Source organism: Mixophyes fleayi, chromosome 4 (assembly GCF_038048845.1).
Source record: "Mixophyes fleayi isolate aMixFle1 chromosome 4, aMixFle1.hap1, whole genome shotgun sequence".
In the NCBI taxonomy this organism is placed as follows: domain Eukaryota; kingdom Metazoa; phylum Chordata; class Amphibia; order Anura; family Limnodynastidae; genus Mixophyes; species Mixophyes fleayi.
The window spans coordinates 166,212,096-166,222,748 of record NC_134405.1 but is presented as its reverse complement, the minus strand read 5'-3'; positions in this window follow the sequence as shown (position 1 = coordinate 166,222,748).

Genomic DNA, 10,653 nt, shown 5'->3' with positions numbered 1-10,653 from the left:
TTCTACGTGTTGTTGAATGCTGTGTTGTGCTGTTAAATTCTTAGCCTCCACAGACTACCTTTTCATGGAGAGAATGAGATTATTGGTTCTTCAAAGAATGGAAATGTTCTGGGTTGTCTTGAATTGATAGCTAAATTTGATTCATTCATGGCTGATCATCTGGCTAGATTTGGGAATAAGGGAAGAGGTGTACCTTCTTACTTATCTTCCACAATTGTTGATGAGTTTATTCTGCAACTATCGGAGCAAGTTAAAAATAATATCGTTGCAGAAATACAACAGGCCAAATATTATTCCATAATCGTTGATTCAACACCGGATGTATCGCACACTGACCAACTAACATTTGTTGTTAGATATGTTTTGCCAGATGGCACCCCAGTTGAACGTTTCATTACATTCATACCTAATTGTGGCCACAAAGGTGAGGAAATGGAAAAAGCAGTTCTGTCTACAATAGAATTACTACACCTTAATTTGAGTGATTGTCGGGGCCAAAGTTATGATAATGCCAATAACATGTCGGGACCATATAAGGGACTGCAATCTAGAATAAAACAGCTGAATCCTTTAGCAAATTATATTCCTTGTGCTGGACATTCTTTAAACCTTGTGGGCTCCGCAGCTGCAGAAAGCAGTAATGAGTCCGTTGCCTTCTTTGCACTACAACAACAGCTCTACAATTTTTTTTCATCCTCGACTCACAGATGGGAGATTTTGTTAGCCAAATTCAAAGCAGATTCGATTGTTCTGAAAACACTGTCAAAAATACGTTGGAGTGCCCATGCTGATGCAAGTAAAGCTCTGCATAAATCCTACCATGAAGTCGTTGCCGCATTAAAAGAGATAGGCAATGATGAAGGGCAAGTAAAGGATGTCCGAAAGGAAGCTAACCTAATGGTGGAGAAAGGTAAAAGCCTTGAAATGGCAATAATAATCTGTTTTTGGCACAGTGTCTTGGGGAAGTTTCAAGATGTAAGTGAAAAAATCCAAGGAAGAAGTACAGATTTGGCAAGAGTTGTTGGGTTGTATAATTCATTAGACGCCTTTTTGATCATGCTTCGTGATGAAGAGGAATTTAAGAGGTTTGAAATAGAGGCAATACAAAAATGTGAGTCAAATGTGTACAACAAAGATGTGAGAAGGAAAAAGAAGCTGAAAGTTCCATTTGACGAAAGTATTGGTGGGAACACAGAATTTGATGGAAGGCAGTCGTTCATTGTAGAGAAATATTATGTCGCAATAGATGCACTTAAGGTTAATTTGGAGAAAAGGAGAGAAATTTATACAGAGGTACTTAATCTGTTTGGATTTTTATGGCACTTAAGTGATATACAAAATGACGAAATTCGAGAGAAAGCAAACCAACTCTTACAAATATACAAATCGGATTTGGACAATGTACTTCCGGAGGAGTGTGTCCATTTAGCCTCTTTTATGAAAGGTCATAAAAGCGACCATCAAGAAAGTAGTAAACATAGCTCAGAAGCCTCAAGACTCTTGACATTGCTAAAAAACTGTAATGTAAAATCAATGTTTCCAAACGTAGAAATAGTACTGCGCCTCTTTTTAAGTATGGCAGTCACTAACTGTAGTGGAGAACGATCTTTTTCTGCTTTAAAGAGGGTAAAAAACTACTTGTGGTCATCTTTACATCAAGAAAAGCTCACAGCTCTTGCTCTGTTATTCATTGAAGTTTGAGGATATAATAGAAAAGTTTGCCACTTCTAAAGCAAGAAAAAGGAGCTTGATGTAAAATTATTATTCAATTTACAACAATTCTTTGCACTTTTGTACATGAAAAAAGTTTTGTTTAAATTCTTTTATATACTTGTAGCCTGTTAGCCGTTTTATGTGCTATAGAAAACATTACCTTGTGCGTTATTATTATTATCGTTTACTTGTAATTTGTAGATTTGGAGAGTTTGACTGTTTAATTTATAATTATTTATAATTTTCTATTGTTGCCATTCTTTGATATTTCTAATTTACTGCAAGGAGTAAATATAATTTAAATAAAAATACAATTTGTACCAGCAATCATTATTTGAATTTGTACTAAATCTAGACATAATTGCAGATTTACAGTTCAAAATGTGCATTCATTTTGGTTTGGGGGGGGGGGGGGAGGGGGGCGGCAAAGGGTGTGTTAGCCTAGGGCACCTGGAACCCTTAATCAGGCCCTGGCCATGACTATATATTGTGATGACATTTTCTGTTACTGGTTTACTACTGCTAAATTTAGTTGCTCATATTGTCCTACTTACTATGTATTAGTCAAAGTGTACCCATCACTCATACACAGAGAAGGCAGCCATTATGTGGGTGAACCAATAATCATACCACCCAACTGTCCCGATTTTAGCGGGACAGTCCTGATTTAGGGTTCTGTCCCGCCCAGGGACATGTTTGTCCCATGGGTGGGAATGTTGGATGAAGGGTGCTATATAAAGGGGAGTCTAGCACTTTACAGACCTCTGGTGGCATAGTGGACTTTGTACTAATCCTGCCTCCTTTTGTGCTTGCCCCGCCTACAGTTGATATGGTCCGGCCCACATGAGGCCACTTCCAGAAATTTTTCCAGGGCCACTTTAAGTTCCCAATCCACCCCTGGTTGGAGTGTCCTTGCGGACTCCAATATGTAGGTTGAATTAAAAGGAAACTGAAGATCCGGATATTGGAACATACCAACAACATGAAAAAAGGCCTTACCACTCACAGTGTATCCAATTATTATTTATTACATCATCAGTCTAACCAGCAGGAATTATTTTTTCATGTATACAAAGAGTTAAACAAAACTGGAGGGGAGGAGTCTTTATTAAGTATATCTCACAAGTTGAATCTAAATGGACTTTCAAATTACAAACTCTCACCCCTAATGGTCTCAACCTTGATTTTGAATTAGGTTAATTTCTTATTTGAATTATATTCTATAGTCATTTTATACATATCAGTTTTAATTGCCATATATCGATTGAATATGGCACTTGTTTTTGATGTGTCAATAAAGTTGTTTTTATTTGGAAGGCTATGGAGAGTATATATAGCCCCACTTTCACTAACAAGATTATCCTTGAGAAAGTCCGTCAATCGGATGAAACGCGTAGGTATGCTTTTACTGAATTCAAAAATGTTTCTCCCCTGCCGGGATCCATCCACTTCCGGTTTGCGGTTCATGTGCGTTCCACCATCGGAAGATGCCGACTGCTGGAAGAACGCAGTCTGGACCCCATAGCGGCTTGAAACAAGACTTTAGGGACAGTGATAGGGTAAGTTTGCCTTCCTGCCCTTAGCGGTTTTTGAGTTTTTATGCCTCTAGATGCTACCTTCAAATTTTCAAAAGAAGAGCTATAATCATTTACACATAAATATGATATATGTGTTGGTTGTTGTCACGAACAACACTCACCTGAGCCTGCGTGACACGTGTGTGACACATGGTTAACCAAAAAACAACCACCTGGTCTGTCTAAAATGATTAAATCAGTGGTTCCCAAACTGTGTGCCTAGGCTCCCTGGAGTGCTGCGGCGATCTCACAGGGGTGCCATGGCCAGGGCCAGTGGTAAGCAAGGCGGGGGACTACTTAGTAATTATTTTAGCTTAGGGGTGCCTTGAAAAAAATATGGAGACCCTAAGGGTGCCTCGAACTGAGACAGTTTGGGATCCATTGGATTAAATCCTTCCCTATCTATGACACACACTAGCTTTGCCACCACCAAGGTTTTTTCAGGAAGAGCTGACACTCTTATTTAGGAAGCCTTCGGTTCTCCCTAGAATTAATCTAGCACAATTTACTTTAATCAGCGTTAACATAAACCACAAATGTTCTCCTCGTTTCAATTATGTAGGGTCTTGACCAAACTGTCGCGTGAATTCGTAAGAACACAGACTTGAACTTATTAAGTGTAATTTAACTTTTCACCAGTATTACTTACAAACATGATTTTACCTCCACACAACAGGTCATAAGTTCCCCTTCATCTGCATACCACACATGCCTCTTCATTGTCTTGAAAGAGATATTTTCAAAGGCTTTCACATTTGCGACCTGCCATAAATGATACAAGGTGCTACAATGGATCCAGGCTTATCTACCAGCCCCCTCTGGGTAGTTTAAAATAAACAATACACATTAAACACATTTAAACAGCTCCTCTGAGCCATGTCAACTATTTCTAGGAATTAATTCGCAAACATATATTTGGAGATTTATATGCCTAAAAATTAGCTTGCACATGACACCTCCCCGTTCTAGAGGGTGACAGGGAAATTGTTAGTTACATGACGATTATCCCTGCTCACCTAACACAATGCTTGCGCGGGTGACAGTCTGTCTGTGCTACCATGTTGCTCTCTTTCTTGTGCTGCACAGTAAAGAGACATGGGGGGGGGGGGCGGGGGTCAGATTCCACCTGTGTAACTTTACTGTTCTGTGGTCTAAGAACCATGTACACAGTTGGCCACATCCACAGTGCTGCATTCTATCCATGGACCCTGTAGTAACCAATTGTACATGCCTATCCCAATCACAGCCCCCGCTTTTCTTGTGAGACACAGGCAAGGTTTCTTCTGTTAGACCTCTCAGAGTGTTAAAACAAAGGACAGTCCACGTTGCAGGCTGCACGGCAGAACCTTTCACTTTGGGTCCAGTGTCTAGGAAAAATGGTCTGGGATTGGGGGTCTACCTGTTGAGGGTGGTGAATTGGGGTATGATTTCTATCTGGCCCTTTACCCGTAGATCCCTGCATTTTTCCCACACCCTGTGCTTCCCCCTGAAAGCTCCCTGCGGTCACACTGTTATCCAGCACTGCATTAGTGGTCTCTGTGAAATCGGGGACAACACACGATATACCATCTCGGTGTACTGTCTCCCAATGCATCTTTTTTTTGCCCCTGTGACACAATACCTGTTTAACAGTTTCCTTTGTAGGCTCAGGGTTAACTCTGGAGGTAACCTCCCGAAATAATCTCGTCTCCATCCCTAGCTGGGTCTCTTCTTGTGGTCTAAGTGAGAAAACACCTTCCTTTCCCCTACACCCAGGTATTGGGGAACCCACTAATTTTAGTGCAGAGGGGTACACACTAGCCCTTAGTACTACCTCCCCGTTAAGCTGTTCCTCCACATTCTGCCACACTACTCCTTCTCCCCATGTCTCAGTATAAAAAGGTGGAATTTGGGCCCCATCTGCCTGTGATCCTCTCACATCTGTCTTTACCATAACCTCTAGAGAACTAGCTGAGCTACCCACCTTCTCCCTCCTAAGCTCCGGTAAGTGGGACCCCCTTTATCCACTACAGTTTTGGGCCATGCTGGTTCAAGCACAGATGGATACACATTTTTCCTCTGCCCTCCCTCCCAGTCACTCGTTGCCATTACTTCAGTACACATTACCCGTGGACACACTCGGTTAATCTGAACACATCAGACTCAATAACAGCCTCAGCTGGCACGTATTTTACCCAAATCAGTATCATGTGCAGCATTGATAACACTATTGCCCACTTCCCTTATCTCAGGACACGTCTGTAAAGGAACAGGGTTAGACTTCAAGAGAGCACAATTTACCATATTGTAATCAGATACATCTATCATTGCAGGAGCTGGAGGAAGGGCATACTTGCCAACTCTCCCGGAAAGTCCGGGAGACTCTCGAAATTCGGGTCAGTCTCCCGGGCTCCCGGGGGAGCTGGCATTTCTCCCGGATCCAAGATTTCACAGAGAATCACGTCATTTGACGCGATTCTCGGTGAATCACGCCATTTTGGAGGGCGGGAGAGGGCGGGGCGAGGTCAATCGCGTCATTTTGGCCCCAAAATGCTGCGATTGGCCTCGCCCCGCCCCCTCCCGTCCTCCAGTCACGCCCCCAACTCCCGGAAGCAAGTTTCCGGGAGTTGGCAAGTATGGGAAGGGGGGTTAGAGAGACTGAAGTGTTACCTTCTGACAGCCCCCTTCGCTCCCCCTCAGGGAATGACTCTAGAATATTGTCACCTTCTGCTGCCAGCCTTCCTCCCTCCGCCTCAGGGTTTAATTCTGAGGACCTGACCTGCACTGCTTGCCTGCGTGTGAATACTGACACTGAGGAAATAGTTACCGTATTTCCCCATGTATAAGACGCTCCCATGTATAAGACACATCTTAATTTTGGCTCCGAAATTTAAAAACAAATGTATTTGCTGTTAAAAAGTGTGCTGAGATTGCAGGGGCTTACTGCCTGCGTCTGCACACTATGTGCAGGTCCGTTTGGCAGCGACAGGCAGAGAGAGTGTGCTGGCCGGCTGCTCTGATTGCAATCAGTTGGTGCAGGTTGCAGGTGGGAAGAGACAGAGGTTGTGCTGTTTTGCGCTACAGACGGTACCTTTACTGTCCGGTAAGAGAGCTAACCCTCTGCACCGCTGGAACCCTCTCCCTCTCCTGGTGTACCGTGATTCCGAGTGTGCTGGCCAGCTGCTCTGATTGCAATCAGTTGGAGCAGGTCGCAGTTGGGAAGAGACAGAGGTTGTGCTGCTCTGCGCTACGGAAAGTCAGTACCTTTTCTGTACGGTAAGACAGCCAACCCTCTGCACCGCTGGAACCATCTCCCTCTCCTGATGTACCGTGATTCCGAGTGTGCTGGTGGGCTGCTCTGATTGCAATCAGTTGGCACAGGTCGCGGGTGGGAGGAAACAGAGGTTGTGCTGCTCTGCACTACGCATAGTCGGTACCTTTACTGTACGATAAGACAGCCAACCCCCTGCACCACTGGAACCATCTCTCTCTCCTGGTGTTCCGTGAGTCCGAGTGTGCTGGCCAGCTACTCTGCAATTATTTGGGGCAGGTGGGAGGAAACAGAGGTTGTGCTGCTCTGCGCTACGGAAAGTCGGTACCTTTACTGTATGGTAAGACAGCCAACCCTCTGCACCGCTGGAACCATCTCTCTCCCCTGGTGTACCGTGATTACAATCAGAGCAACCAGCCAGCACACTCTCCCTGCAAGCCTCTGCAATCTCAGCACACTTCTCATTGGAACGAACCTGCAGTTGCCCCCCCCCCCCCCCCGATCTCCGCTGTCACTGTATAAGACACACCCCATTTTTAGACCTGCAATTTTTCGAAAAAAGGAGCATCTTATACATGAGGAAATACGGTACATCCCCTAACTCCTTGGATACAGACAGTTTACCCAGGTCGGGTACAATTGAGCATACATTTTCCTTGTCACATCCTAGTTTACAAACTTCAGATACAACTGAACAAATTGTCACGTACTGGTACCTGGGAAAAATTAATTTCAGAGTCCACAACATCACTAATAGCGACATAATGAGATAACATCTTGCGTAAATCAGTTCCAAGCAAAACATTGGTAGGAATATGGTCTGCTACCCCTACTTCCCTTAGACCTCTTCCTGCACCCCAGTCAAGATAGACCTTGGCCATAGGCACTATAAGGTGAATTCCACCCACCCCTTGAATTAAAATACATTTTCCTGGAATGAAGTCCTCTAATCCTACCAGTTCTGAGCGCACTAGTGTAACATCCGCACCAGTGTCTTTTAACCCCACAGTTACCTTGTCACCCACATTGACTGTTTGCAGGTTTTCCTTCTGCCCCCTTGTGGTCCAGCAACACGGAGGGCATCTGGAGAAGATTGCAGGGGAGGTACCCCCCCCCCCCCAGAGGAGGGTGAAGGATTCTTCTTTTCTGGACAGGCGATACTGATGTGCCCCACCTGGTTGCACACAAAACATCGGTGGGTGTCTCCCAAAACAGGCTTTGCCCCAACCCTCCCAAAAGAAGAAGAAACTGTGGGTGACGGTGTTGAGGGGGTGACGTTGATCGTCCTGGCCGTCCACAGATCATTCAGGGTCCTGATCCACTTCCCATTCCTTCACATCAGCTGGGCACAAAGTGAGAAACTGCTCCTGGATGATCAAATCTTTCAGAGCATCAAAGGTAATGATCTGTAACACTCCAATCCACTGTTTGAAGGAAGCACACAGCTGGGCCACCAGTTCTGAATGTGTCAGAGGCACTGCTTTGTAAAACCTGAAACTGTTGTCTGTGTGCCTCCAGCGTGATGTTAAAACGCTGCAACAGGGCACTTTTGATTGCCTCATAATCTCCCTGTCCATCTCAGGTGGAAGATCTGCAAAGGCCTCTAATGCTTTCCCTCGCAAACCAGGGGTTAAATACTGCGCCCACTGATCTTTGGGCAGTCCATACTGTCGGCATGTCTTTTCATATCCTCGCAAAAAAGCATCCAAATCCCTGTCTTTTTCCAATACAGGGAAATTCTTTAGACGGGGTCTGCTGATACCAGCCTCTCTGGTATCTCCTCTCTGCCCCCTGTTCGGCAGCTTCTCTTTCTGCCTGGCGTTCCGCCTCGTGCTCCGCTGCCTCCAAAGCAGCACACCTCTCTGCTGCCTCCATAGCAGCGCGCCTCTCCTGGCAGTCAGCAGCTTCCTTCTCCTGGAACTGCTGTATAAGCTGCATTTTGGTTGCAATGTCCGCTGGGCCCAGATGTTTTAGGGCAGTTTGCAAATAAACATCCGTAGCAGTGTCCACACGTGAACTATTAGAATCGCTCAAAATTAACAGTCCACCATTTTGAGCAATATCCACAGTCAGGTCCGCTTCTGAATCCAGGCTGTGCCCTTCCTGAGACACATCTACAACTTGGTACTGATCTCTCTGTGCGAGAGCTTCAATCAATTACTCCTTGCTTTTACCATGGCTGGGAATTCTATTTTCCTCACATTGCGCAATGAGTGCATCCTTGGCCATACGTTTATATGCAGCAGCCATCTCCCACAGTATAATGCAAAAAAAAATAAAAAATAAGAAAAACAAGAGAAGGGGGGAAAGAAACAAATTGCTGTATGTCTTATAATGTTTTAAGCATTGAGTTCAGTCTCTGGTGAATTAGTCTATATTTCCTCTCTCAGGAATCACACAACCCTAATTCACTTAAGTTCTTAAAAAATTATCCCACAAGCTTGCCACCAATTTGTCACGAACAACACTCACCTGAGCCGGCGTGACGCGTGTATGACACAGGGTTAACAAAAAAACAACCACCTGGTCTGTCTAAAATGATTAAATCCTTCCCTATCTATGACACACACTAGTTTTGCGGTACCAACTATGCCACCACCAAGGTTTTTCATGAAGAGCTGACACTCTTATTTAGGAATCCTTCGGTTCTACCTAGAATTAATCTAGCACAATTTACTTTAATCAGAGCTAACATAAATCACAATGTTCTCCTCGTTTCAAATATGTAGCGTCTTGACCAAATTGTCACGTGAATTTGTAACACAGATACTTGAACTTATTAAGTGTAATTTAATTTGGAAAATACATCCACAATGCTTAAGATAAAACAATTAAGAATATAACATACATCATCATCATCATCATTTATTTATATAGCGCCACTAATTCCGCAGTGTACAGAAAACTCACCCACATCAGTCCCTGCCCCATTGGAGCTTACAGTCTAAATTCCCTAACATACATACATACATACATACATACAGACAGACAGACAGACACACACACACACACACACACACACACACACACACACACACACACACACACACACACACACACAGAGACTAGGGTCAATTTTTTATAGCGACCAATTAACCTACTATACAATTATAATGCAATGGTTTCTTATGAGATAAAAAGGATAAAACACAGAATTGATAAGTCACTTATAATCAAGTTTCTGGTGCTGGGAAAAGCAGGAAAAATGGGACACTCTTCAATATCAGATTGACTCCTAAAAGTGGTAATACAATGTGTCAAACTCCCAAAAGTGAACAAGTTATTACAGTCACAGTGCAGTTTTAAAAACAAGCTGGGGGGCCCACAGTCCCCCTTCCTGTGACGTCAGAACAACAAGGTCTGTGAGAATGCAAATTAGGGTTTTATGACTCTGCTGGAGAAACACCTTTTAAGTCAGGTTTTTGTTACCCTGTCCTAACGTTTCACCAGTATTACTTAAAAACATGATTTTACCTCCACACAAAAGGTCATAAGTTCCCCTTCATCTGCATACCACACATGCCTTGGTAAGTATGATATTGGAGATAATTATTTGACCCTGTGACCCTAGGGGCTAGGGGTGTTAGGGTTAGAAGTTAGGGTTAACCCTAACACTCCTAACCCTTAAAATAATGCTTACAGGAAATATATAACAGGTGGGCCCGTCCAGCGCTGCTTTAAGGGAAGTCAGTGTTTCTAATAATGTCATTTTCAGCAGTGTACAAGACAACCAATCGGGATATGAAGTAATCTGGATTCTGAGCAGTAGTTTTCTTTCAAGGTCGGTGTACTAGGTCATCGCACTCCTCATGCCGTTTTGTCCTCTGTCGGGGTAGTCAGTATCTTGAAACTGACTACCACCAAGGCAATCATAATTCAATAAACAATGAGGTATCTATATTCCAACACAGTCTTTGGCTCTTCTTCCTTCCAGCACAGACCACTCAGACAAAAAAAAGAAATAACAACCGCACATGTTTTGTTATGTTTTAATTGAACTCTCTGCTTCCCTTATTTCTTAAATACTGGGATTCATTATATTTCATATCCTATAACAGAAGGTGCCATACTTATGACTTACTGTGTCCGAGTAAAAGGATATAGAGAAAAGAT